The 23,946-nt window shown below is 44.2% G+C and overlaps 1 protein-coding gene and 1 non-coding gene across 2 annotated transcripts in view; one reads left to right on the forward strand and one right to left on the reverse strand.

Annotated features, from left to right (window-relative positions):
* The window catches only part of Mylk4 (myosin light chain kinase family member 4), a 77,734-nt gene that overhangs the window by 13,327 nt on the left and 40,461 nt on the right, over positions 1–23,946 (forward strand). The window lies entirely within an intron of this gene.
* On the reverse strand, positions 12,747–12,853 carry LOC126501896 (U6 spliceosomal RNA). The gene has a single exon (XR_007591827.1). It is a non-coding gene; the product is annotated as a U6 spliceosomal RNA (small nuclear RNA).

The raw sequence follows: 23,946 nt of genomic DNA on the forward strand, positions 1-23,946 counted from the left end.
TCATTTTATGGGATTTAGATGATATATGCTTTTTAAAATATGTCCATAAATCTTAAGTATTAGTCCACGAGGCTCATGGCCTCAGCCAGTTGGAGGTTTTGCTGTTTGCAGATTATGGTGAGGCTTTTTGGTAATATTTTTTTTGTGTGTGTTGTTTCAGACACCCTAAAGTACTGTATTGTGGTTGTGATTCAAAGATTGGAACTTGAGCTACAGTTCTATGGTCAAATGTGCTTACTATGCATAAGGCTTTAGATTTGATTTCAGACAGACAGACAGACAGACACACACACACACACACACTCGGCCTTAAAGCATAGATGTTGAGGGACCTTGGAGGACAGCTTGTCCAAGTCTTTGAAAGAAGGACTCAAACGTCAAGGGAGGTGAAATGGACTTGCCCAAGATTCCTGACAATGAGGGAGGACTGCGTTCTGAACATCAGGATTCTCTTCCAACTAATCTTCTGTGTAGCAGAGCCAGCATTTTTTTTCAGAGTTCTTGTCTTTATTAGGGTGCCCTCTCCACACATTTCCCACTGCTTCCCACATTGGATCTACAGATCAATATCTGGCCCAGTTCATTGAGTCCTGCAGAACCTCCTCCAGGCTGGTAACCCACCAACCAGGCCCTTGCTGGGGCTTATACCTTGGCTCCTAATTTACAGTTCTGCACCAGCGTCACTGGTTCTGCACCAGCGTCACTGGTACTTATTTTCCAGGGTCCCCTGCACCACACCCAGCAGCTCTCTGAATGCCTCATCTGGGAGCTGGAAACCTGCACGGCAGGGGTTGAGTTCAGAGACCCAGGCTGTACCAGGTGGGGTTAATGATCTTGTCAGTAGCCCGAGCATCAGGAAATTCTAAAAAAAGGAAATAACTAGGCTAGAGGCCAACAGTGTGTGCACTCACATTCTGACTTGTCTAACTCACTGTTGCCTCCCGGCATTGGTATTCCTCACACAAACAAGCTACGCCTGTTCCTACCGTTCCTATCTAGCTTAACGCTCATATTGATGAAGTTAGGAGGACAGGTAAGCATAAAAACGAAATATTTATGCAAACTTTTCATTCAGAAATGCATCTAATCCACCCACCCACACCAGAGTCTAAGAATTCATTTAAACCATTACATATAGATGCTATATTAATTTAATTAAAAACAACTATTACCAAGCTAGAAAATTACTGTGTTGTTGACTAGGCTTAGATGCCAACAAAAGTTGTCAACTGATAACTCTAGTTTGAAGGGAAAATACATGAAATGCACTGGATAAAGCAATTTCATGTGCTTCATGGTCACTGGTAGTCTCAAAAAGAGGCAGAACCTGGTGGAACAAGACTATTCCTTTAGGGGTTAAGCAGGATTAGACTCCGTTTGGGCATTCTTTTCCTTTTAGTCGAGATGCTTGAATGTTTGCCATTCAGATGGCTTGGCAGGCCTGAGTTATTTAGAAGCTTAAGAACCGATGGCATTAGGTCTCATTTAGTTCTGAACCTTCTAGAACAAGCATAGTACACTATGATCCCTCCCCAGGGCTGGGGAATGCAGCCCATGGTGGCTTACGTTTTGCCGCACCCCACTCCGATTTTTATGTTCTTAGGGTCATGTTTGTTGATTCCCTGTTTAGGATCGACGCCTTTGACCTGGTTGTAGTTCTTTACTTACCTGGTTATTTTACTGACAGATATGTAAGCAGTTCTCACTGGGTGTCAGCACTTGTTCTAAGAACTTCATAAACAGGGATGGCGCTCAGGGCCTTGCTTAGCACTGTAAAGCCCTGGGCTCAGTCTCCAGTCATGCCACAGCAAAAACTCTGTGACAGCCTCAGGAGCTAGATCCGTTCCTAACTGGTCACCATGTTCCAGGCACTGTGCTAAGAACTTGTCACACAGCGTGTGGTCACCTTCACGGTAGCCCCATGAAGCTCTTTGTCTAAGGGTGAGTAAGCTAAGTCAGATGGGACTTGGAACTTGACCAAGTGACAGGGCTGTATGCACACTGTGGTGTTCCTTTCCGAATGGACTCTTTTGCTCCACATTTAAAACAGTACGTAGGCTTAACTGCAGACAAATTTACTAGGGTTTCTTTAAAAAAGTAATTTGTTTCTTAGAGAAGTTTTGGGTTCATAGCAAAAGCAAGAGAAAGTTACAGAGTTATATGTACACAATGTATCTCTCACAGTTACAGAGCTTTGCTTACATAGTCCATCTCCCACAGCACAGACCTTTGAGCAACTCCCCTAGCAGAACAGTGCTTTTGCTCTAACAAACAAACCTTCACTGATACCGAGCTTGGCTTACCCCTGGGGTTGTACAGTCTGTGGGTTTGAACAAATGTAAAATTTCATGTATATACCATTATAGCAATTTAATTAAAAGACATTATTTATAAACAAACAGAATTTTCTAAGGGCAATTTGTTTTATTTTCATATGATTAGAAGTATTTTCCCAATTTAATTATTTGCTTTGCAATTACAAATACAGGGACTAGGTAGGATTTAAATGTCTACCTTGCCAAAAAGCAAACCAAGGTCTTGTCAGCAAATGTAAGGTAACAGCGCCCTCCAGTGGAGAGAATTGGGAAAAGCTAGTGTGGGTATAAAGGCCTTTTAGGCTATTGGGATTTTCCTGGTGCTGAGGATGGAACCCAGGGCCTTTTGCATGCTTGTCAAGTGCTTTACCACTGTGCTACGCCCCAGCCCAGGGATCATTGTGGTTGTTCAAACCAATGCTAGCACTTTCTCAGTTCTGCTTGAGAAAGGACGCAGTATCCTGATCTGATTTGTTTTAGTATACATAGTAAGGTTAGACTGTAAACTAATATCACAAACTCTTAAATACTCTACTGTTTTGTAAATAGCTCCTATGAATTCAGTAGTTCGCCAACCCAATATAAGTCTTGACTATCAGGTACAACTGACATTTCTCCAAAGCTGGCTTTAGGAAGGCAGATAGTCCCAAAATATTCTACTTCCCTTTTTATAGCATGGCTTGATATTTTTTCCTCGCAGGCTTGCCTATCTGTATTTCACTTTACCATAGCTGTGCTGTGAGACATTTTCACTTTGCAATATAGATTGTCATATGTATGACCGCGGATTTGAATTTCACTTGGCCTCTTGCTACGTCTGTGGCTCTAAGCCTTTCTGTAGACCCTTTCAGAGCACTCACTACCTGAGATTAGGAATGCTGACCTCACAGGCTATTGTCTAATCAGTGTGCACAGTGCTTGGCACAGAGCAGACAATAAGCTCAGGAAAGGAAACAATACCCTTCACTTGTGTGTACACCGGACATCGGACCTCACACAAGCCTTCTCCACCGCTTAGGTCTGCCTCGGGCTCAGCTTCCATTCCCCAACTGTGCGCTTCTTCGCTGGTCCTGATCTCTTTCCTGCTCAGAGTTCCACATTTTCTTTCCTGGAAGACATTTCTCCATTCGTGTTTTTTCACATTTCATTGTCTTCTGCGGGTGGAAGTTTCCACGTTCCTGAAGCACCTAGGCTATGCTATTTAGACGTCTTGATACCACACTGCCATGCTCGGCTTCTCTCATCCCCACCGTTACACCCTATCAGACTTCAGGACAGGATGTGATTTAGTGAAATATGTCTTACATTTTTTTTCACCCATACTGGAGTGATGGCAAAATGAGTTAGGTTTTCCCACCATCGCGTAACGATGGATACAGAATGGTCACCATAAGATACCATGAAGAGGGAAGAAGGAGCTCCAATATGAATGAATGAACTGTCGTTCTGCAGGGCCAAGAACATAGACATGTGAAATACTGAATAAGCAAATACCGTGTGGTGGGATCCTGCTTCTGATTACATAAGAATCGAGCAGCATGGGCTTCACGGACCTGAAGCAAGACAGCAACCATTGTGTTACTGGGTGCACACTACTAAATACCCCTTAGGAGCAGGTACTGCACACCCAGGTCAAACCTGATACCGATTGTTTATAGAAATCATCACTTCTGAAATAATGACACTTACTATTGTCAGCCTAACAAAAGGAGCAGAAGAGATTCTTTTGCTGTCTAGAATCTTGTCTTTGCAAAGGATACAGGGCTGTACCCGACTTATCTAGTTGGCAGATACATAAAAAAGCCCTATTCTTCACATTCTGCCCTCTTTGTTCCCTGAGAACTGTCATGAGTCCTGAGTTCAGGAGGCCGGTACTGAAATGGCATTGTGTTCTAATGAAATTTGCTGGGAATGAATGGAAGACTGGAAGTCACTGGCCACAGCTCTTCATCTGGCCAAGCGTGCCCAATAAAATATCAACTCTAGCCTTGTCTTGTGTTCTGTGGAGCCTGCACTGTCTGGTTCTTACAGATTAAATGATAGGATACTACCACACAGCATTCGCTTCCTGGTTTTGGTTTTATAAAGATATATTCACAGGAATGGAATTAGTCACAGTTTCCCATTCATGCTGACTCATAGTCGAGTCCATAAAATAAGGATTTATAGATGAAACTCATTAAAGTTCGTTTTCAAGTATCCCCTCCTTCAGTACTGTTTCCCGGCTCCTAACTAACAGCCCAGGGACCTATAAGGTGGCTGTGGAGATAATGTCTTGATCTGGCATCCTTTGTACCCGCATCCCTGTCCCTGGGGAACCACTCAATAGCTGTATGACATTAGTCATCCGGGTTTTCTTTGTCTCAGTTCTTCTGCCATCACGTTGGCATGATAACTCAACTTTGTCCAATCATTTAGGGGAAAGATGGCACGAGTTGACGCGCCTAGGAGCAAGTGGCTCGGTGCCGGGCACAGAGATGCAAATTCCACACTGACTTCTGTTCCCACTTCTTGGTTGATATCCACACCTTTGACCATTTTCTCCCCTTGAGATGGCTTTTGAAACCCTCGGAGACCAGATTCAGATCTCATGGCAGTTAGTTCTAATCAACTGGGATTCCAGCACCTTTCATATGCACTGCTTAAGTACCCCGTGCCAGTATGTGGCCACTGTTGGGTGTCCTTTATGATCATTGCTGTGTTTCAGGCCAACTCTTCCATGTCTAGAAAGGTAGAGCCCTCTCTCTCTCTCTCTCTCTCTCTCTCTCTCTCTCTCTCTCTCTCCCTCTCTCCATGGGGATTATTCCCTGTTTATTTATTTTATATCATATCCTTCAGTGAGTTAAGTTCATTTACATCTGTGTACTGTTTGACTATAGCTTTTAGGTATAATTTCTTATTTCAAGTTTTCGACGTGAAGGTGGTTAATATACTTATTCAAATATTTACACAACGTAATGGGTTGTGACTAGCCGGGATATTCGTATAATTTTGGGTTTGCCTATTTTTTCCTGAGCTCTTCTAAGAAGATACACTGGAGTGAATTTTTAAATATGGTCAGGGTGGCTTGATACACCCTGGCAGTCTTCATTCAATATTAGCAACAGGAAAGACATCTGCTGTTTCGGGGGCCTTCTGTCCCCTCTGAAAAAGAGGCAATCTGCGTATCCTCGGTCAAAATCTGCCAGTCTCTACTCTGCAGTGGCACTGGCGCCTTGGAAATTGTTTTCAATGACAGCAGTGAGGCATTGCCCAGGTTCTTGGGTCCCTTTTAGGCTCAATCTAGAAAGACTGAGCCTGTTTCAATTGTTTTGCTCTGTTATAACTAACGGAGTATTTTATGGTAATGCAAAAATAGCCGTTCACAGTACACTGGGATCTCATTCCTCAGACAAGCAGCCCATGCCTGCCAGGCAGCGTTGGTGTGATCAGAGCACTTGCTCCAGATAAGAAGCTCTCAGGCCTGCCCCATGTGTTCCTCCGTAGGTGGATGTTAGCGTTTGAAAAGCACCAGAATATTAATTGCCTCCTGCAGCTGAAAAATGGGGGCTTAAGCTTTTGTTCCCATGAAAGCTGTTGAGATGCGATACTGGTGAAGTTGTGCTTGTCTAGGTGATAGATGCTTGCATGGTCACACATTTATATATTCACATACATATATACTGAGAATATTGTGTTTATAATGGTTAGTGAGAGTGCACATGTGTGTGTGTGTATGTGTGTGTGTGTGTGTGTGGTGCGCTCCCAAGCCTCTCTCAGGCTAGTCCTTGAGAACTAGGCAATATCCTTTCTTGAACATTTTAAGAGCATATTTTCCTTGATAAAATAAATACGTCTATTAATAGTTGTTTCCATTAGATTTCCCAGGCAGACAAAACACAGAACTTGTCCCTCGGCCAGTCAGATAAGCTGGGGTGAGGGGACATGTGAATGGCAGTACACCCTGCCTTCCCTTCTAGGGTCACATTCATCCCCAGGGAGGTGGTCTGGACATCAAGTCCTTTCCCCATTTGAAAGGAGGCGATTGTGTGGCGGGACACCAAGGGACCGTGCATCATGGAAATTCCTTGGTCTGCCCTTGTCAACAAGGCAGCAGGTGGTTTAATTGAAAGCCATGCGTGTGCTGAGTAAAAGAACAGGCTGTGAGATTCTCTGCTGTCACCGAGTTACTCCTGCCAGGTGCTGGCTGGCAGGGTTTGTACGCCTAAGTGCCCGTGGCAGGGAGCCGCTGGCTCTCACTGCCTTCTGTCAGTGCTAAAGTTAGGGTCACAGTTCCCAGGGTCACATGGAAAGGTCAGTAGGGTCTGGAGCTGAAGGCTCCGTCTGGGCTTTGCTACTTTGTTAGCTCAGCAAGCCTGACTCCTAGTGTATTATGAGACACTCTGATGTTTGTTATGTGTTAGCAAGAGAATGTGCAGACTCCCAGGCCCCACAAGAATCCTTTAGCAGAACCTGCTAGAATGGGGCTTGGAAGTCTATGTCTTTAATACCCCAAGGTTATTCCTGGGCAGATCCTGGAACAATACCCAGATTTTATTCTTTCTCCCTTTATGCTTATGACTGGTGTATGAAAAGATTATTATGTAACTTCTGGTTACTTTTTAGACTATAAAAAGCATTAATTTTAAAATAGTGACCTTTTTCTGCACTACTCATTAACCCTGTCTCTTTTTATTGATAGTCTACTTGGGTATCTTTGTAGGTGAAGCTGAGGACAAACACACAGCTTAGCTTGCCTGAGTAAATGCAGCAGGTCTATGAGCTGATTGAGCTTCCCTTTTCCTTCTCTTGCTTGCTTGGCCTCTGTGGTCTTGGTTTGCAGGGCTGTGACCTGGGCAACTGCGGGGGCTGTAGTTTTCACACATGCTTTTCTGTTACCTCTGTAACCTTGCCTTTTCCTGATTTGGTTGGTGCTGGGCATGGAATTCGGGACCTCACCAAACTATGCTGCAGCCCCATGTCTCCTACCCGTGTGTGAGTTACGTCAGCGTTGGGATAAGAGGTGTACCCGGGAGCAAGAGGCTAACTCATTGCCCATTGAATGAGAAAGCTTTCTTTAACAGAACACTAGCTTCTTTTGAGGTTAGTATAAGGGAATTAAGAGGTAGTTGAGGAAGCAAAAGCGCTAAGTGCAATGAGTAAAAAATAATTCTGAAGAAGAATGTAGGTTGTGGTGGACTTGGGGGAAGACTAGAGAACCCCTTTGCTCTGAGCGAAGGCAGGTAGGGGGCATCTTCCTGGGCAGTGCTAAAGCAGCACATCTCTCTGACATCTACCGAGGACTGGTTCAAATCCAACTAACTCCCCAGCATTAGCTTAAATCACATCTGAAAATAGACTCAGAGAGCAGACAGGGACAGAGGTCAAGGAAGGCTGGGAAGGCTTCATGTCTGGGAGGAAGAGCCAAGACTGGGTGGAGGGAAGCCCACATTTTATGCAACATGGGTCACTCCCAGGAGAACCGAGGCACCAGCCCAGTCCCTTTGGCCTTTCTTGCAAGACACTCTAGACTTTCAGTTTTAGCTTTAGAAGAAGACTGAGGTCTCCTGAGATGTCGATCCGACACATTCCTGGATCCATCAGCTCTGCCTGCCTCAAGTCTCGCTTAGCTCACGTAGCCTAGCATTGAGTTCCCAGTGTCATTTCAGAGTTGGCTGGTGAATTCTATGAAGATCAGGCTCTTCTGGGGGCAGACCCCATGTCTGTATGTGGGGCACAGATTTCAGCTTCTGTAAGCTAAACACGAGGATGTGTTGTGTTGTACTCTGCACGAGGTGATGCAGAAGGCTTCATCAAGCGCTTCCTGTGTATCCAGATATCCACAATGATCTTACAAGAGGCCAAAATAACAGGGTTTCTGTGCCTACCATGACTAGCTATGGAACCTATATATACTTCTCCAGCTTTCTGTGTAGATACCGAACCACAAGTTAATGTTTTGACTCTCATCTAGACTTCTGTGGAAGATAAACAGAAACTATATATAGAATTGTTAGCCCTATGTCTCATATGAAGTCAGCACTCAGCAAATGCCAGCTAAACTAATTACTAATACTCTTGTTACTTTTACTCTAGAAAGTTGTTATTTTGTGGAGGTCGAAATGACTGATTTTATAAATCAGGACAAAAATAAGACAGAAAACTCAAGCATGGGTTTTAGATCCTATAACCCTCTGGATGTGTCTGGTAACCCTCCAGGTGTGTCTCCGGTACCCCTCTGGGAGTCTTCTGTAACCTTCCGGATGTGTCCCATAGATACAGTCAAGCTGGCTGGGCCAGGCTGACTCTGAGACTGTTATGAGAATTTTTTTTGTGTTCACTTACGTTTCTGTAAAGCGAAATACCCTCATGTCCCTTCATAATGACTGCCTGATGACCTGACCACTATATAGTGGGACGACATTGTGACTCTGTGTTTTATTGATTACCTTTCTCTTGCCACTTCATTTTCTTTACCAGTATTCTCAAAATGCAAACTTCAAAACCAACTCTCCAGGTCCTTTTGGAATAAATGAATAAATAAAGGAAGCGTATACTTTAGTTGGAATGTCCGCAACACAAACACACACACTCACTCACACACACACTCACACACACACACACACATACACACACATGCTGATGTGCTGGTCAGGCATGGTGGCACTATGGTTGGTGGTGGATCTTTAGGAAAGGGGACAATTAGATAACATTCAGGACATTGGGAGCATGTACTCTGAGGGGATAGAGTGGCCCCAGTTTCTTCCTATTTCTATTTTTCACTTCGATGGCCAGTTTGCTCGCCCACACATTTCTACCGTGGTGTACTATCTCACCACAGACCCCAAGATAACAGGACCAATCCAATCAATCAGGAGTTGGAACCTTAAAAGCCCTGAGTTCAACTCAAACGTTTCTCCTTATAAAAGCTGATTGTCTCGCGTGTGTATAGCAATGAAGAGCTAACACAGCACAGAAAGCTGGAGTCATAGGGAAGAAAGAACGTTTGCTTCATGCGGATTTACTGTGAATGTTGGGTGGGTAAGTGAGAGGAAGTTGGACTCAGTGGTCAAACCAAGAACCAGTCTAACCAACCACACCACATGCTGGTCAGGTGATGGAGACGGTCGCTAAGGGTTAAGGCAAGAGCAGGCGCAGGAGAAGTCTATAGCAGGGGGATTTAACCTAACCTATAGTATTAGAATGGCTTCTTGAGCAAGTGTAGTTTCAACTGGCTCTGAAGGATGGCCAGGTTAACCCAGGGTGGTTAAAGGAGGTACGCCATGAAGACTTAGTAAAGATTGCAGAAGGTAGGTCAGAGAGTAGAGTGGCTGGGGACAGTCACAGCTCAGCCAGTGGTTGGGAGTCTTTCCAAACCTACCTTACTGGAGTCTCCAGAGAGGGGGACACCAAGGTGACACAGTTTCCATTCTTCAGGCAGGGCCTGTAGCCTGTAATATTCTCCTCATATTTTGGTTACCGTTAAAAGTTAATTCTGGCAATCCCATAGCTCATTCCTAGGACCTCTTTGAAATAAAATTATACGTGGTGCCATTTCCCTTCCTTCTGAAATTCCTATTGCTGTATTTTTAGTACATTTGGGGGGAGTAAAAAGCATCACTTACTCCTAGTTTTCCATACAACTTCTCCTGATGACTACCTCCTTTTAAAGAGGTTTTCAAAGGCTATGCAGCCTGAATTAACTTCTCTGTGAGAAAAGGTCTTTTGTGGTTTATAAATTTTAATGCAGGATACTAACTGCCAGGATATTCTTGGACCACAACCAGGGCTTTAAGCAGCCTCCTGTAGCAGCTGAAACGAGGCCAGACTGACCCGCACCTGGACATAGGGTCCTTTCATCCTTCACGTTCAAAGTCAGGAGACCTCCTGGTCTCGACCTTAGGACATCAAGACTTTCCCTTTTAAAATCCAGTTCCTGGAAATAGGTCTTTGCTGTGCTGATGGATAATTTTTCACTTCATATTTTCTTAAGGGACATAAATTCTTCTTTTTTCTTCTTGCAAATAAGGGAAAATAAGGTCTGGGGTCCACGGTCTTCTCTGTATGAAGCAGCACAAACCATTGCTGTCCTGATTTTTAAATTCTTCATTAGCAACAGGATTCCTACACTGCCCTATTCATTCCCTGTTCCTCTTCAGACACTGAGCTTACTATTTTGATTAAAAGTGCTGAGTAAGAGAAAGTTGCTGAAAATTACCCTCGTAAGTGAATGCCTGAGCCTCTAACCACACAGGGACCCGCTCTGCTCCCATGACTATTTGGAGGCCCTTAATCAATGTGGCAATGAAGAAAAACTGGGTTTTTGGTTTTTTTTTTTTTTGAGACTTGGTGCTTTGCCTTGTGCCTTCTGCATCGTTTTTTCTTCCCCAATACCAGGAAATTCTCTTGGAATAGAGAGCCACTCCAAGCCAGCCAAGTGCAGTTTTGCAAAATTTAAAAAGACGCTCCCTCTGGGACTGTAGATTGACAAGGACATCCTTCTACGTGCACTGCAGACTCACATCTTGGTCAGCTGGCCTTCTCTTCTTTGGGCTTAGCCAAGGGAGCACAAGCTGGCTCCCAGCAAATCTGCCTCTCCGAAGAGCAGCTGTGTGCTGTGTGGGAACCATGCACGATGGGTGGCCCTCTCTCTAGACACATCCCCCTTGCTTGGCCTTAGCCAGCTGCCCATTGATTGCGGCTGAGCCCGCTGACACCAGTCAGCAGGATGGATAGTGGGGTTTGGGTCAGGCCCTGCTTTAGGGAGAAAACCCAGCATTTAAAGAGCAGCAGCTGCTTTCCGGGTGTAGGTGTGACGATCTCTTGAGCTCAGTGGTTCTGCTGGGGGAAAAAGCAGGCTAAGTGACCTTTTGCGGTTATGTAAATGAAAAAAGTCCCAGAAGCCATTGCTCCTGGGATATCTCTTAACAGTGTCCTTTGTGTTTGTCAAAAACTCCCCTCCCAATGATCTCAGTGCGCAAATGCTAAAGAAAGCCCCTGAGAAGGAGCCTCCTAGAAAGAAATAAAATGTGACCACTACCTCCTCCAAAATGAGGGTCAGGCTTCCATACGCACATTTGAAGAACAGATGGTAGACATTAACAGGAAGTAGGGGCATCCTGGGGACCATTGCATTGCAAGTAGGAAAAGCAGCCACCAGAGACTTCATTTTGATACTCCGTACTGGGAATGCAAATACAACGCAAATACCCAACCTTCAGTACTGATAGGCACGGTTAATATTCGCCAGTTTCTTTCCTCCAGCTTCTTGGGGCTGGACCTGGGTAGACTCAGTCCAAGTAAGACTATGGTCCCAGGGAGTCTTCTCACTGGGAGTAGAGTTAACGAGAGCTTTGAAAACCAAGAGAAAGCACATGTGAAGTTGTGTGATTTCCATGTCAGGGAGAAGCCTACCAGGTGCCAAGGAATTTTTGGTTGCTGTGGCAACCAGAACAGAAGTTCATTCTGTGGGCCCCCAGCTGGTTCTTAGCCTGGGCCTCCCCTGGAGTGCTCATGCCCAGGACCGCCAGTGGAGCAAGCAGGAAGAGAGGGGTCTCAGATGGGAAAGAATGCGGAGTCCGCATGCAGATGGCCTAAAACAGGACTTTGCTGAAGGCCAGCGTGAGAAGGCAGATGGGCTCGGGCCACAGGGAACTGATTCTGGAACTTTCAACTTTATCAGGCATTACCAACGTGTTTTATTTTGTTTCCAAGCTCTTCCTTTGGATGATACATAAAGGACGAGTTAAATAAAAGATGCAAAGTTGGCCCTCTGGAGGGAAACTAACTCCTCCAGTTCTGCAGAAAATAACCAGGTTTCATTGCACTGCTATGTCTGCCATGAAAAATACTCAAAAGCAAAGTGCCCTGCAGGAGGGGATTTGCGCCCAACTGTTCACATTTCTTTCCTGCTAGAGAAGGAACGCAGGGCTTTTAAGTGTTAGGCAAATGTTTTACCATCGAGCTACACTCCCCAGTTCTTGGAACTGTTGTTAAAAAATAGGTATCAGCTCTACTATTTAGCACTGTATGGCCTCAGATACATTAGTTAGCCTTTCGAGTGTATAATGGGGGGAGGCGTGCTTAGCACATATGAGGTAGAGGCAGACCTTTAATAAGGCCTGTTAGGACCAGAGTAAGCCCATTATAAATGATAACTATTAATAGTGATCATGATGAGATAAGAACTAACTGTGCCCTTTTAAAAATACCTCAAGCATTCCTGACCTAGGCAATAAAAGTCTCTGATCTTCCCGTTCAGATACAACAACTCTGAGTTAGTTGTTCTGAAAGTTTAAATCACTGATGTGAGAGCAGAACGGTTTATTTATTCTTTCAGAATTTCATGCCACATTTTTTTAAAATCATATTCATTTTCCTTCCTCATTCTTGCTGGGTTTTCTCCCACCTTTCCACCCACAAAACTTCAGATCCTCTCTCCCCCTCTCTCTCTAAAATATAGCATGCTTCAAAAATTTGGGTGTCATCCTTGCACATGGGCCATGTTAATCTTTTCTGTATGGTTTCAGTTTTTGTTTATGTGCTGCTGAAGGGAGCAGAGAATCATTAGCTTCTTTTCTGGAAAGAACTCTGTCACTGGGAATCAGCTTCCAGCTCTCCCACCTGGAGTACAGGGCTTTTGGAAGTGAGGCTCCCTGCTGTCTCCTGGTCTGCAACAGGCATCAGCCCCTCCTGCCCACCATCTTCCTACTCTTCTCAACTCCCATTTAATCTTAGAAACTTGTGAGACTTCCCAGGGTCTCGTGCTTTTCTGGAAGATAGGATCTTAGAAATGGTGGCTATGTCTCACACTTGAAGCCCAGTTGTAGCTTGCTTCTGTTTTGGAGGGCAACCACCTTTGAGTTTTACTTAAGGGAGCCTGTTCTTTAAGACTCAGGAAGACTGACAAAGAGCAGAAAGCAAGTCCCAGGTGCGTTTGGGGTTCCATTCTTGCTGCCAGCACCTCTGCTGTTTGTATGCACAGAGGCCTCTGCAAGGACCACCCTTTAGATCACACTCCGAGATGTTCGCAGCGTGAGTGCATTAGCTACCACCAAATGGGTCTTTGCTGCTGTGAAGTAGTAATACCACGTGGAGGTATTTACTTGGTAATTTATTGAACCAGAGTTGTCTTCAGTTAAGTTTAGACAGAGCTGACAACTGCTACTTTGGTTTGCAATTCCTTTGAGTCATTTCAAGTTTTCTCTGTGCTTCCTCATCTTTGGTTAAAAACCCAACAACTCTGGGCATGGCTTTTGTCTCCTCTGCATTTGAGTGGTTTTCTCATGGGAAGAAAGGAGAGCACACCTGGGCTGAGCAAACACCTAACCTTGGGGATCCGGTTTCATGCTAATTGCTTGCCTGCCTTCTTAAAACCATTTCTTGGAAAAATGGATATGGCTTTGTGTGCCCAGGTCCCTTCTCTCTTCTCACCCACTCCATCTTCTCTGGTTTTTATTACATCTGTTTAACCAGAAATGTTTTACTTTTACAAACTCTGTCATCAGAGAGTCTCAGTTCTATTACTGGATTTTCCTATGCAGTGCACTAGTTCCTAAACATATCCAATGTGTACAAGCGTTTTTACAAGGGTTCTGATGATCCTGCCCGTATGAGGTGTTTGGTAGCATGAGCAGCTGATGAAGCACCAAGGAAGCCAAGAGAAAGAGGTGCACCCTGGGATAGCCTGCCTCTTGGAAGACCCCCTCATATCAGTATTTTATATATACAGACCTTCCAAATACTGAGATAATTCTATTCCAAAATAGGTGTCTGAAGTGAGAAGTTTGTGGCTAGATAACCACCTGCTAGGTCCATCATAAAAGATCAAATGCTCTATGTACACATGGAACTTCTGAACTATAGAATTATTCAAAACAGCAAATCCAGACAAGCTTTGATTTCTAGTGATATGCTCTGCCAAACATAAATTCATTTAAAAAATGCTCTGCCTGTCAAGATTTAACTTAAAAGAGAAGCTCAACATCTTACTTGCTTACAATGTACTTTCTAAATAGAGTTTCTATACATTTGAACTTTGTGTTTCCTGGGTTTTTAGAATATGAGGCTCTCCCCATTCCATGTCCTTCATTACCAGTGAGACATCTGATAATTTTCTCTTCATGTGGTGTGAGATTTGTATCCTGTTAAAACGTTAGACTCCGTGGGCTGCCACTATTAAACCCATCGTTACAGAACAGGTTCCTCCAGATACCCAATAAATGATAAGCTTTGGAGTAGGTTCAAGCGTCTTGGGCTTTCTGGCAACAGATTGAAAAAAAAAAACCAAGAAAGAATGCCAAAGAATGCATTTCTTGGAGTGTACCGGGGAAAGTATATATCATGGGAGGAGTGTACAGCAACAAGACCGCTCACTCACTCTGTGGTCAATAAATAAAAGAAAGTGAGAGCTGTTGAGAGTCCCACAGTCCCCTTTGAGGACACGCCTTCCCACTCACCGGCACCTGTCCACCTGTGTCTTCCCACTAGCCCTCCCACTCAAAGGCTCTGCTGCTTTCCAGTAGTACCACCTGGAAGCCAAGCCTTGAACATGTCACATCCCCACTACAGCACATTTTATATTCTAAACAATGTCCCCCGGCTTTCATTTATCCTTCACAGATCATATCTTAAACATGGGCTGACGAAAGATTTATAACTACTTTTCTATATGAGCTAGGTCTTGATTTCTCCTTAGGGAGATCAAAACCAGAGGTGCTGTTTTATAGCTCCTGTATATTGGACCCTCTGGGATTGGATTCCTGTCCCTGTCCCCAGATCAAGCTGCTATGGCTCCTTAGATTGGGGCTGGTTGAGCAGTTACTGGAATGTCCGGGATGTAGATCGTTCATCTGAGGTAGGCACTGGACAAAGAGAAATATCACTTTAAATTACAGAAAGAGGACAAACGTCATCTCTGAAGTGCTTAGTCAGCAAAGCCAGTGTGAAGGGTGGCGGCAACTGATCACGGGTGAGACTTCTGTGAGTGTTAGAAGCCGCATCCCTCTGAGCTCTCAGTGAGTGGAAAAAGCCCAATTCTGAGTTTCTGAGGATCTCTAACTAGTGCGTGAATGAAGAAGAAACAAAGACAAATACAGACCCAGCATTGCCATTGAGGGAACATTATGTGACTCGGGGCAAAAAAAGTCACCTAGCGATTGTGAGAAACCTCCGCGTCTTCTATATTTCCACATATTTGATTACTGGATTTCTTGAGCAGATTTGTTTCAAATTAGAGCGGTAAAGTGGACTTTCCTCCATGTTCTGGGAAGATGGGAAATCAAAGAAATATGTTTCAAATCTTACTTAACCACTTTAACAATTGTTGATATTCACTTTTTAAAAATTAAGGAAAGGCCCTGGAGAGATGGCTCAGTGCTTAGGAGCATTTGTTGTTGCTCTTACAGAGGACCCAGGTTCAGTTCCCAGAACCCAAATGGTAGCTCACAAACACTTGCAACTCTAGTTCCAAGAGGACCAATATTCTCTTCTGACTTCTGTGGACACCAGGCACGCACGTGGTATGCATTCATATACCCAGACAAGACACTCACATATATAAAGTCTAAAATAAAATGAAATTAAAGAAGTATAAAAATGAGTTGTTTCTATTTTATTGAAGAAATGCTAATTATTGAGATGATGTAGCAATGAATGTCATGCTAAATTTAGAAAAATCCATTTGTAACTATAATATTGTGTTTAATATTGTTATACACATGTATCTTTGATATAGTTCTACTTAAGATTTAGCTTTCTTGGCAATGTTTAGTTCCAAAACTCTACTAGTGTTCCCTCCTCTTTCGTCTTTTGATTGCATGGTGTTTGCTGTTATGCCCAAATCCGCAAAGTCCCCCAAAATCCAACAAGGAGACCAAGTTCTGTATGTGAAAGCAAAGAGCCTTTATTTTATGCAAGTTTGCAAACTGTGTCTCTCCGCATGTCCAACGTATTAGAATAAACGAAGATCCCTGAGCTCAGTTAGAGTTGGGTTTTTATAGTAGTAAAGGTGGAGGTGAGGGGTTTCTGAGGTTCAATACCCCTGATTGGCTGACATTTGTCTTGGGGTGCCCAGGTGAGTGTGCTGGCAGGTGATCCTATCTACAGCAGTTGGAACGTTAGGCATTTCCTTTAGACGATCTGTTCTTGGGTGGTGCTCAGGTTTTCTAGTTTATGGTCCTTCCTGCAACCAGGTATTGCTTCAGGGTAGACTACTGAGACTCAGGCCTCTATTAAACTTATCAAGGGCTGAGTCCTACACTGGCAGGTGATAATGGTTGGAAGTAAAGAACTTCCTTTGGGTGATCTGTCCATATTTAGCTTATCATGGCTGGCTCCTACATTTGCCATTCTCAAATCTCTGGACTGCTGTTTGAGTGACATCCGGGGAAGCAGCAGAGCATAGTCTTCTCCTTCCCCAGACTCCACCTCTGCTTCCCTTCTCTCCCTCCCTTCTTTCTCCCTGCTCCCTGATATGTACTGTGTGAAGCTGGCTGGCGTAGCTTCCCCATGCATGGGTGGACATAACTCAAGAGTCCTTGATAGGAAAGACGAACAGGTGTGTTTCAAATGGGAGTTCTCCTGATAGGCCTGTAACATGGGAGTTCTCCTGACACGCCTGTAACATGGGAGTTCTGATGATATGCCTGTAACATGGGAGTTCTGATGATATGCCTGTAACATGGGAGTTCTGATATGCCTGTAACATGGGAGTTCTGATATGCCTGTAACATGGGAGTTCTCCTATACGCCTGCAACCATGCCAGCAGTATTGAGACCCTACTATTCATTCTAAAGGAGCGAATACCTTTTAAACAGCCCACATCTCTACTGAGAGGACACTGGCATCGTTGCTGGATATCCAGGACAACTCTCCACAGACACTGCTTGTTTACAGCTAGAGATAAGGAACTCGGTGAAAGTTTATCTTTGTCTTATTTGACAAGAAGAAACTTCGGTTTTAAAAGAGCCTTATAGGTGTAGGTGTGGGTGTAGGTGTGGCTCAGTGATAGGACATGTTGTCTAAAACACGAAAAACCTTGGCTTCTATCCCCAGCATCGAAAACAAAATTAATGGACATGCTTACAAATCAGTTGCCAACACAGGTGAGGAAAAAACCCTAGTAGTTATTACTGGAACCTGTGTAGGTAGAAAAAAACAAGTTCCTCCCACTCCAAATGCGGCCTGATGGTGTGAACCTGATGCTCCACACGCTTGACCCACGGTTTGGGAATTTTCTAACAGACTTCTCATCTGCTTGAACTTGGAATTGTTTTGGCTCATCCTTATGAAAATGGTAGCAAGAGCGACTGTGAAAGACCAGGCATCAGTTATAACTAATGAACGACTAAGCATAGGCAGGCAGTACAAGGCTAGATGCCTCTGCACCTTCTCGCAGCCAGTTAATGCTGACCTATTAGCACTTCCCATTCGGTATGTGGACAGAATGTCATTGTGTATTTTGTTGCTTTAAACTGGCCGTTTTCATGGGGTGTTGTCATCCTCTCTTGAGTTCTTCAGGACTGTCAGGGAACATGGAAGCAAACTGTGTCTCTGCCTTCCAGGTCAAGGTGTTAGTGTTTGGTTTACCCACATGCTGCCCATGGCTCTTCCTCCCTTCCTTTCTTTCCACTTCCCTTCTCTCCCTCCTTTCTCCTCTATTCCAGATTAAAAAAAAAATCACTGTGCTTTCTGTACGTGTGAAGCTGGCAAGAAAGTTTTTCCCCATGTGTGGGTGGATGTAACTCCAGGACGGAGCCTGAGATTTAGCTGCACACCCTGCTCTTTGAAGAGTCGTTTTTTTTTTTGTGAAGAATGCTGGGAATGTTTCCTGGGAAGCCAGGCGACTCAAAAGCCAGCCCCCTTTTCCCTTCAGTCTACCACAGAAGGGAGAGGGTGTCAGTAGGATGAAAGAGCACCCCATTGTGATTCTGGAGACTGCCCTAGAAAGCCACCCCAGAGACCAGAGGAGACTGGCTTTTCAGCTCATCAAAAGTTAAAATGACCAGCCATCTCCCCTCTTCTTAATGTAAGACAGAGAGACATTCACAGACTCCCTCTTAATGGCATCTGTGCTTCTGCTATTTGCTGTTGAAGAAAACAAAAACAAGACAAATAGCTATTTTTATCCATTATTCTTTCAAGTAAATGCGACTCTTACTAACCACAAAGGTCTAAAAGCAATGGTATGACCCAGCAACCAGACATTCCGTGTATTAGCTGGGGATTGTATGCTTCTTCTAGCAGAGCCCTAACTATGGCAGACTAGATATGTAAAAATTAAAGCCCTGGAACACAGGATTCTAGAGGCAAGTTAGAATGTTTAGAGCCCAAATCTTTGGCCCCACCCGGCCCTCATGGGTTCAAAGTAGCTGCTGAGCTCCAGTTACCACACTGTTCTTCCTGCAGTTCAAGAAAGGAAATACCATAGAAGAGCAGAAAATTCTCTATGGAAGACTTTTATTCTTTTATGCTTATTTTATTGGCCATCCTATATGCAACGGAGCCTGAAGGAAATAGCTTCACAGATACCTGTGTGGACAGAAGAAGGCAGGGAGGGAATTTGACTAGATTCGCAGCCTTTGGCTGTTTGACAGGCTCTGCTGGATGCCTCTAGACTTGTGTGCAGAGCCGTCTTGGTGTGTGGGACAGAGGCCACAAGACTCCTCACGTCTACAATGCTCCATGGCTCCAGAGCACTGGATTCAAGGTACTTCTCAAAGCAGGCAGTCAAAGATAGCAGTGAGGGGCACTCAGTGTGAAGTCAGATGTGGATCGGAGTCCCAGCTGTTCATCAAGCAAGTTGCTTGAATCCTCAACAGCTATTTCCCCAGGAGAAGGGAAATACTCATTGAGTGTTCCTTATCTGAAAAGCCTGACATTGGACGTGTTTTGCATTTGGAAATATCTGCACTTAATAATGACATATCTTGGAGATGGGGCTGAGGTCTAATGAGATACACCTTGTACACATACACTGACTGTCATCTTACATAGTGGTTTTAGTATGTCATATGAGGCTAAGTGTGGTGTTTTGGCTTGTAGTATTCTATGACATTCCAGGAATTTCAAGTTTTGGATAACTTTGAATTTCATATACAGGCTTATAATAAGGTCTGCCTACTGTGTTTTTTTTTTAAATGGGAGTGTCTTAATCCAGAGTCTCAAACATGTCCACCCAATAAGACTTGCCAAGTTGAGTAGCCCAAGCTTGCAGTCTAACTTTCAATTTATGTGTGAGGGACATAGGACCTGCAAGATCCATACCTCCGAATCCCACTTCGTAGCTACTTGGGGTGGTACAGGGTCACAGGTCCTCTGTCAGCCACAAGCAACCACAGCAGGTGTCAATTAGATTTCAGAAGTGAGAGGCAATCTGTGCCCCGGAGGTCTGCTGAGGGATTGGCCTTATAGTTGAGGGGTTTCACTTTTTATGCTAGCTCATTTACAGATGTTTGATCAGGTGTGAATTTCTACCAAGAAGACTGTACTGAAGAAATTTAACACGTGAGCCTGAAATGCCTTACGAAGGGTCAGACTTTACGGGAATTACCACTGGACTTTTAAAATATTGAACAAAGTTGTTTTTCATTTCCTTGTGCCGCTCTTGGAAGGAAGGTTCAGAAGTTCACAGTGGCCACACTGGCTGATGTCACAGAGCCGCTTTTGTTCCCGTCTCTCCTCCTTCCTCACCTTGCAATCGCCCAGTGGTCTTGACCATCTGTCTGACGCCTCTTTCAGTTCCCATTCTCAGAAGTTAAGGACCCTGCAGAAGAGATTCCCTGCTCTTCTGGAGTGACACCAGTCTCTTTCCATTGTTCACGTCAGAGGTTATTAGATTTTATCATGTGCTGACTCAGGTCTGAGTGCTTCCCGGTAAGCAATTGTGAAACAACAGGCATAGAAAGTTGAGGCAATAAAGGGGGAGTAGGGGTGCTTAGTAGCCGAAGATTGTGTGCTAAGAAATTATCAGGCCAGGATTTGAACCTAGGTTCTTTCCCAATTATAGAGCACACATGGCAACCATTTTAATAAATGTGTCAGTTCCCCCCTCAAAAGGTCCCACTCTGTAGCCCAGGCTGGCCTTGAGCTCATGGTAATCCTGCTACCTCAGCCCTTCAAATGCTGGAATTACAGGTGTGACCTACCACATACACCTATTTTCAGCGTCTTTCAGGACACAGCTCAGGCTTTCAGCTCATTTGTATGGTTTCTCCCACTGACCTCAGCTATCTCTGGATACCCACTGGCCTCAGCATCCCTGAACTCTTTATCTTCACAGATGGAGCGTACACCCATTAAACACCTGTTACCTTCCTTGTTGTGTTCTTGCTATATTCTCCAGCTTATGAATATATCTATCCCAAGTTCTCCTGTAATTGCAATCATATACTATTTATTCTTTTTTGGTTGACAGATTCTCATTATTCACTGATAATAATGTTCTTCCAGTTTGTCTGTGTAGACGCATGTTAGAATGTCCTTCCTCCTCCTCTTCTGTCTTCTTCTGTCTTCTTCTTCTGTCTTCTTCTTCTTCTTCTTCTTCTTCTTCTTCTTCTTCTTCTTCTTCTTCTTCTTCTTCTTCTTCTTCTTCTTCTTCCTCTTCCTTTCCTCCTCCTCTGCCTTTTTTTTTTTTGAAGCAGGGTTTCCCTATAGCTTTGGAGCCTGTCCTGGACCTAGCTCTTGTAGACCAGGCTGGCCTGGAACTCATATCTGCCTGCCTCTGCCTCCCGAGCACTGGGATTAAAGGCGTGTGCCACCACCACCTGTCCTGTGCTTCCTTCTTAATGCTGCTAAATATTATATTATAAGCACTCATCACATGGTGTTTACTAGTTCTTCTGTTGCTAGATTGGGTTCTACCTTTTGACTGTTGTGAGTAGTGTTGCCGTGGACCACCAGTGTGCACCTAGCCCTAGGTGATGACCAAGTTTTATGTCAACTTGACTTGAGCTAGAGTCATTTTAGAAGAGAGACCCTCAGTTGAGAAATGCCCCCACCAGATTGGCGTCTGGGCAAGCCAATCTGGGTATATATTGTGATTGATAATTGATGTGGGAGGCGACAACTGACTGTGGGCAGTGTCACTGTGCCACCCCTGGGTTGGTGCTATAAGAAGTCAGGTGGAGAAAGCCGTAAGGAGGAAGCCAGCAAGCAGCAGTCCTCATGGCTCCTTCAGTCCATGCCTCCAGGTTCCTGCCCTGACTTCCTTTGATGAAGGACTGTGATGCGCAAGTGTAAGCAGAATAAGCCTTTTCCTTCCCAGTTTGCTTCCGGTCATGGTGTTTTATCACCACAATAGAAACTCCTAGACACCCTGCTTCCCATTCTAGTGTGTAAAGACCTCAAAGTGCGATTGCTAGGTCACACAGAGGTGCCTTGCTTCCTCTTTTGAGGGACTTCCGCATGCCTTACCATAGCATGGTACCTAATTTTATATTTCTGTCAATACCACACAAAATTTCCAGTTTTTCTACTTCCTTACCAATGCCCCATTTTTGACAATAGCCATTGTGGTAGAGTGCACCTCGTTATGGTTGGGTATATATTATTTTTCACACAAGGAAAAAGTTGTTCTTCACCTGACTTTGAATGGGAGTGACCACAACTTATTATTTGAAGAGGAAAAATTTTAAAAGCCAGATCCTCCCTCCACCAAAGGCAACCCAGGACACATTTGACAGCCTATGCTTAGGCTAAAAGAGAGACGTGACCTTTAACAGGAACTGGCTGCGCCACCAGCCTTTGCTGTTCCTTACTGACCTCCCAGGAGAGTCTGGGCTGTGAAACCCTGTCCTGACTCCGTGGGTGGGGAATGTGCTGCCTCACACATTACTAGGGGCAGCTTTCTGTGGCCGTTATGTAAAAAGGACAGTGTCTTTTCTCATGTAAGGTTCAAGCATAGACGCTACTCCAATTTCTGCAGAGGTGACAAAGACTCAAGGCTGAGATCCACACATGGATCTACTGTTTTAGCAGTAGACAGAGCATCAGTGCACTGCTGTGTGTGAAGACCTTGAACATGCTAGTCAGGGGGAAGCCCAAGCTGAATTAAAACACTTCCTTATTTCTCTTTTTCTAAACTTTCACTTATTTCACTGTGCATTGGTCTCACAGTTTTATGTTATATATGTGATGGACAGAGGCAGATGTTGTTTGTGCCTTCCTCCAGGACACATGGTTGGTCAGAAGACATGGGATCACAGCCTGTGTGTTATTCAGCTTTCGAATACTGTGACGAAGTACTTGAGATATTAGTGTATTAGGAGGAAAAGTTTATTTTGGTTCATGACTTAAGAGGTTTCAGTCCATGGTTGCTTGACTCCATTGCTTTTAGGCCTACAGCAAGGCAAGCCATCATGGTGGGAAGGAAGTGGTAAAGACGTTTGTTCATCTAATGGTGACCAGAAAGGAAAAAGAGAAAGGATGCTGAGGTCCCATTATCTGTTTCAAGGGCACAACCACAATGACCTAACCTCCTCCCACTAGGCTCTACCTCCTAAAGGTTTTCCCATCTCCCAGCACAATCTGCTGGTGTCCAAACTTCTTATACACAGATCTTTGGACAATATTTTTTTCAGATCACAGTTTTTGGCATCCAGTTCTAAGTCAGTAATGTGTTTTGACAGAGATGATCCCATAAAGTGAACTCTATAATGGCTTTGGGTAGCTTCCCTTCTTCAGGATTTTCCTGGGCTCGAATCAAGTTACTCTGTTGAGTGGTACAGAGAGTGTTCACCTATGCCTTAGTATTTTGAAGTCTAGTGCAGTGCAGTTTGGTGAGGACAGGCATATCTCAAGGGGTTTTCTTAGCTACCAAATCACCCTACAAACCATTAATGTTTACATTGGTCAGATCTCCTCTGTTTATCTTAAATTATTATTTTGATATGTGTGTGTGAATTTGTATGTGCTAATGTGTGTAAACATGTATGAAGATGACAGAGGTCAATCCTGAGTACTGTTTCTCAGAAGCCATCCCTCTTGTTTTCTGAGACAGTATCTCTCATCGACCTGGAGCCTGCTCATGAAGCTAGGCTGGCTGACCAGTAGGCCCCAAGGACCTTCTTTCTCTGCTTCTCCAGCACTGGGATTTCAATTGCATACCCCTATACTCAACTTTCTAAAAGAATTTTAATTCTTTATTTTAATGAGGGGGAAATTTCATGTCAAGAGTGTAGAGGTCAGAGAACAGCTTGTAGGAGTTTGTTTGTAGTGGTATATTATTTGTATTTTATAAATAAATCTTGCCTGAAATCTAGAAAAGCAAAGCAGTCAAGCCACTAGAGAAACTTTACCTCTACCAAGGCTGGGCAACCTCAGACTAAGCAGATAGCCCCTCTCCTCTCATTTTATATTCCCTCTAGTGCTGGGATTAAAGATGAGGCACCACCACCTCAATTTGTTTCTGCATTGATCTTGTATGGCCCAGGGTGGCCTTGAACTCACAGAGATCCATCTGTCTCCCAAATCCTGAGATTAAAGGTATATGTCACCATTGCCTGACCGCTAGTGACTTCAGCTTTGCCTCTGGTCTTCAGGCTAGATTTATTTGTCAAAATACAAATAATATACCACTACATTTGTTCTCTCCTTTTCTGTGAGGATTTCAGACATCAAACTCAGGTTGTCAGGCGCTGCAGCGAACATTTT

This window comes from Alexandromys fortis, unplaced genomic scaffold, assembly GCF_014885135.2.
Source record: "Alexandromys fortis isolate MF-2015 unplaced genomic scaffold, M_Fortis_MF-2015_v1.1 scaffold_5, whole genome shotgun sequence".
Classification (NCBI taxonomy): Eukaryota; Metazoa; Chordata; class Mammalia; order Rodentia; family Cricetidae; genus Alexandromys; species Alexandromys fortis.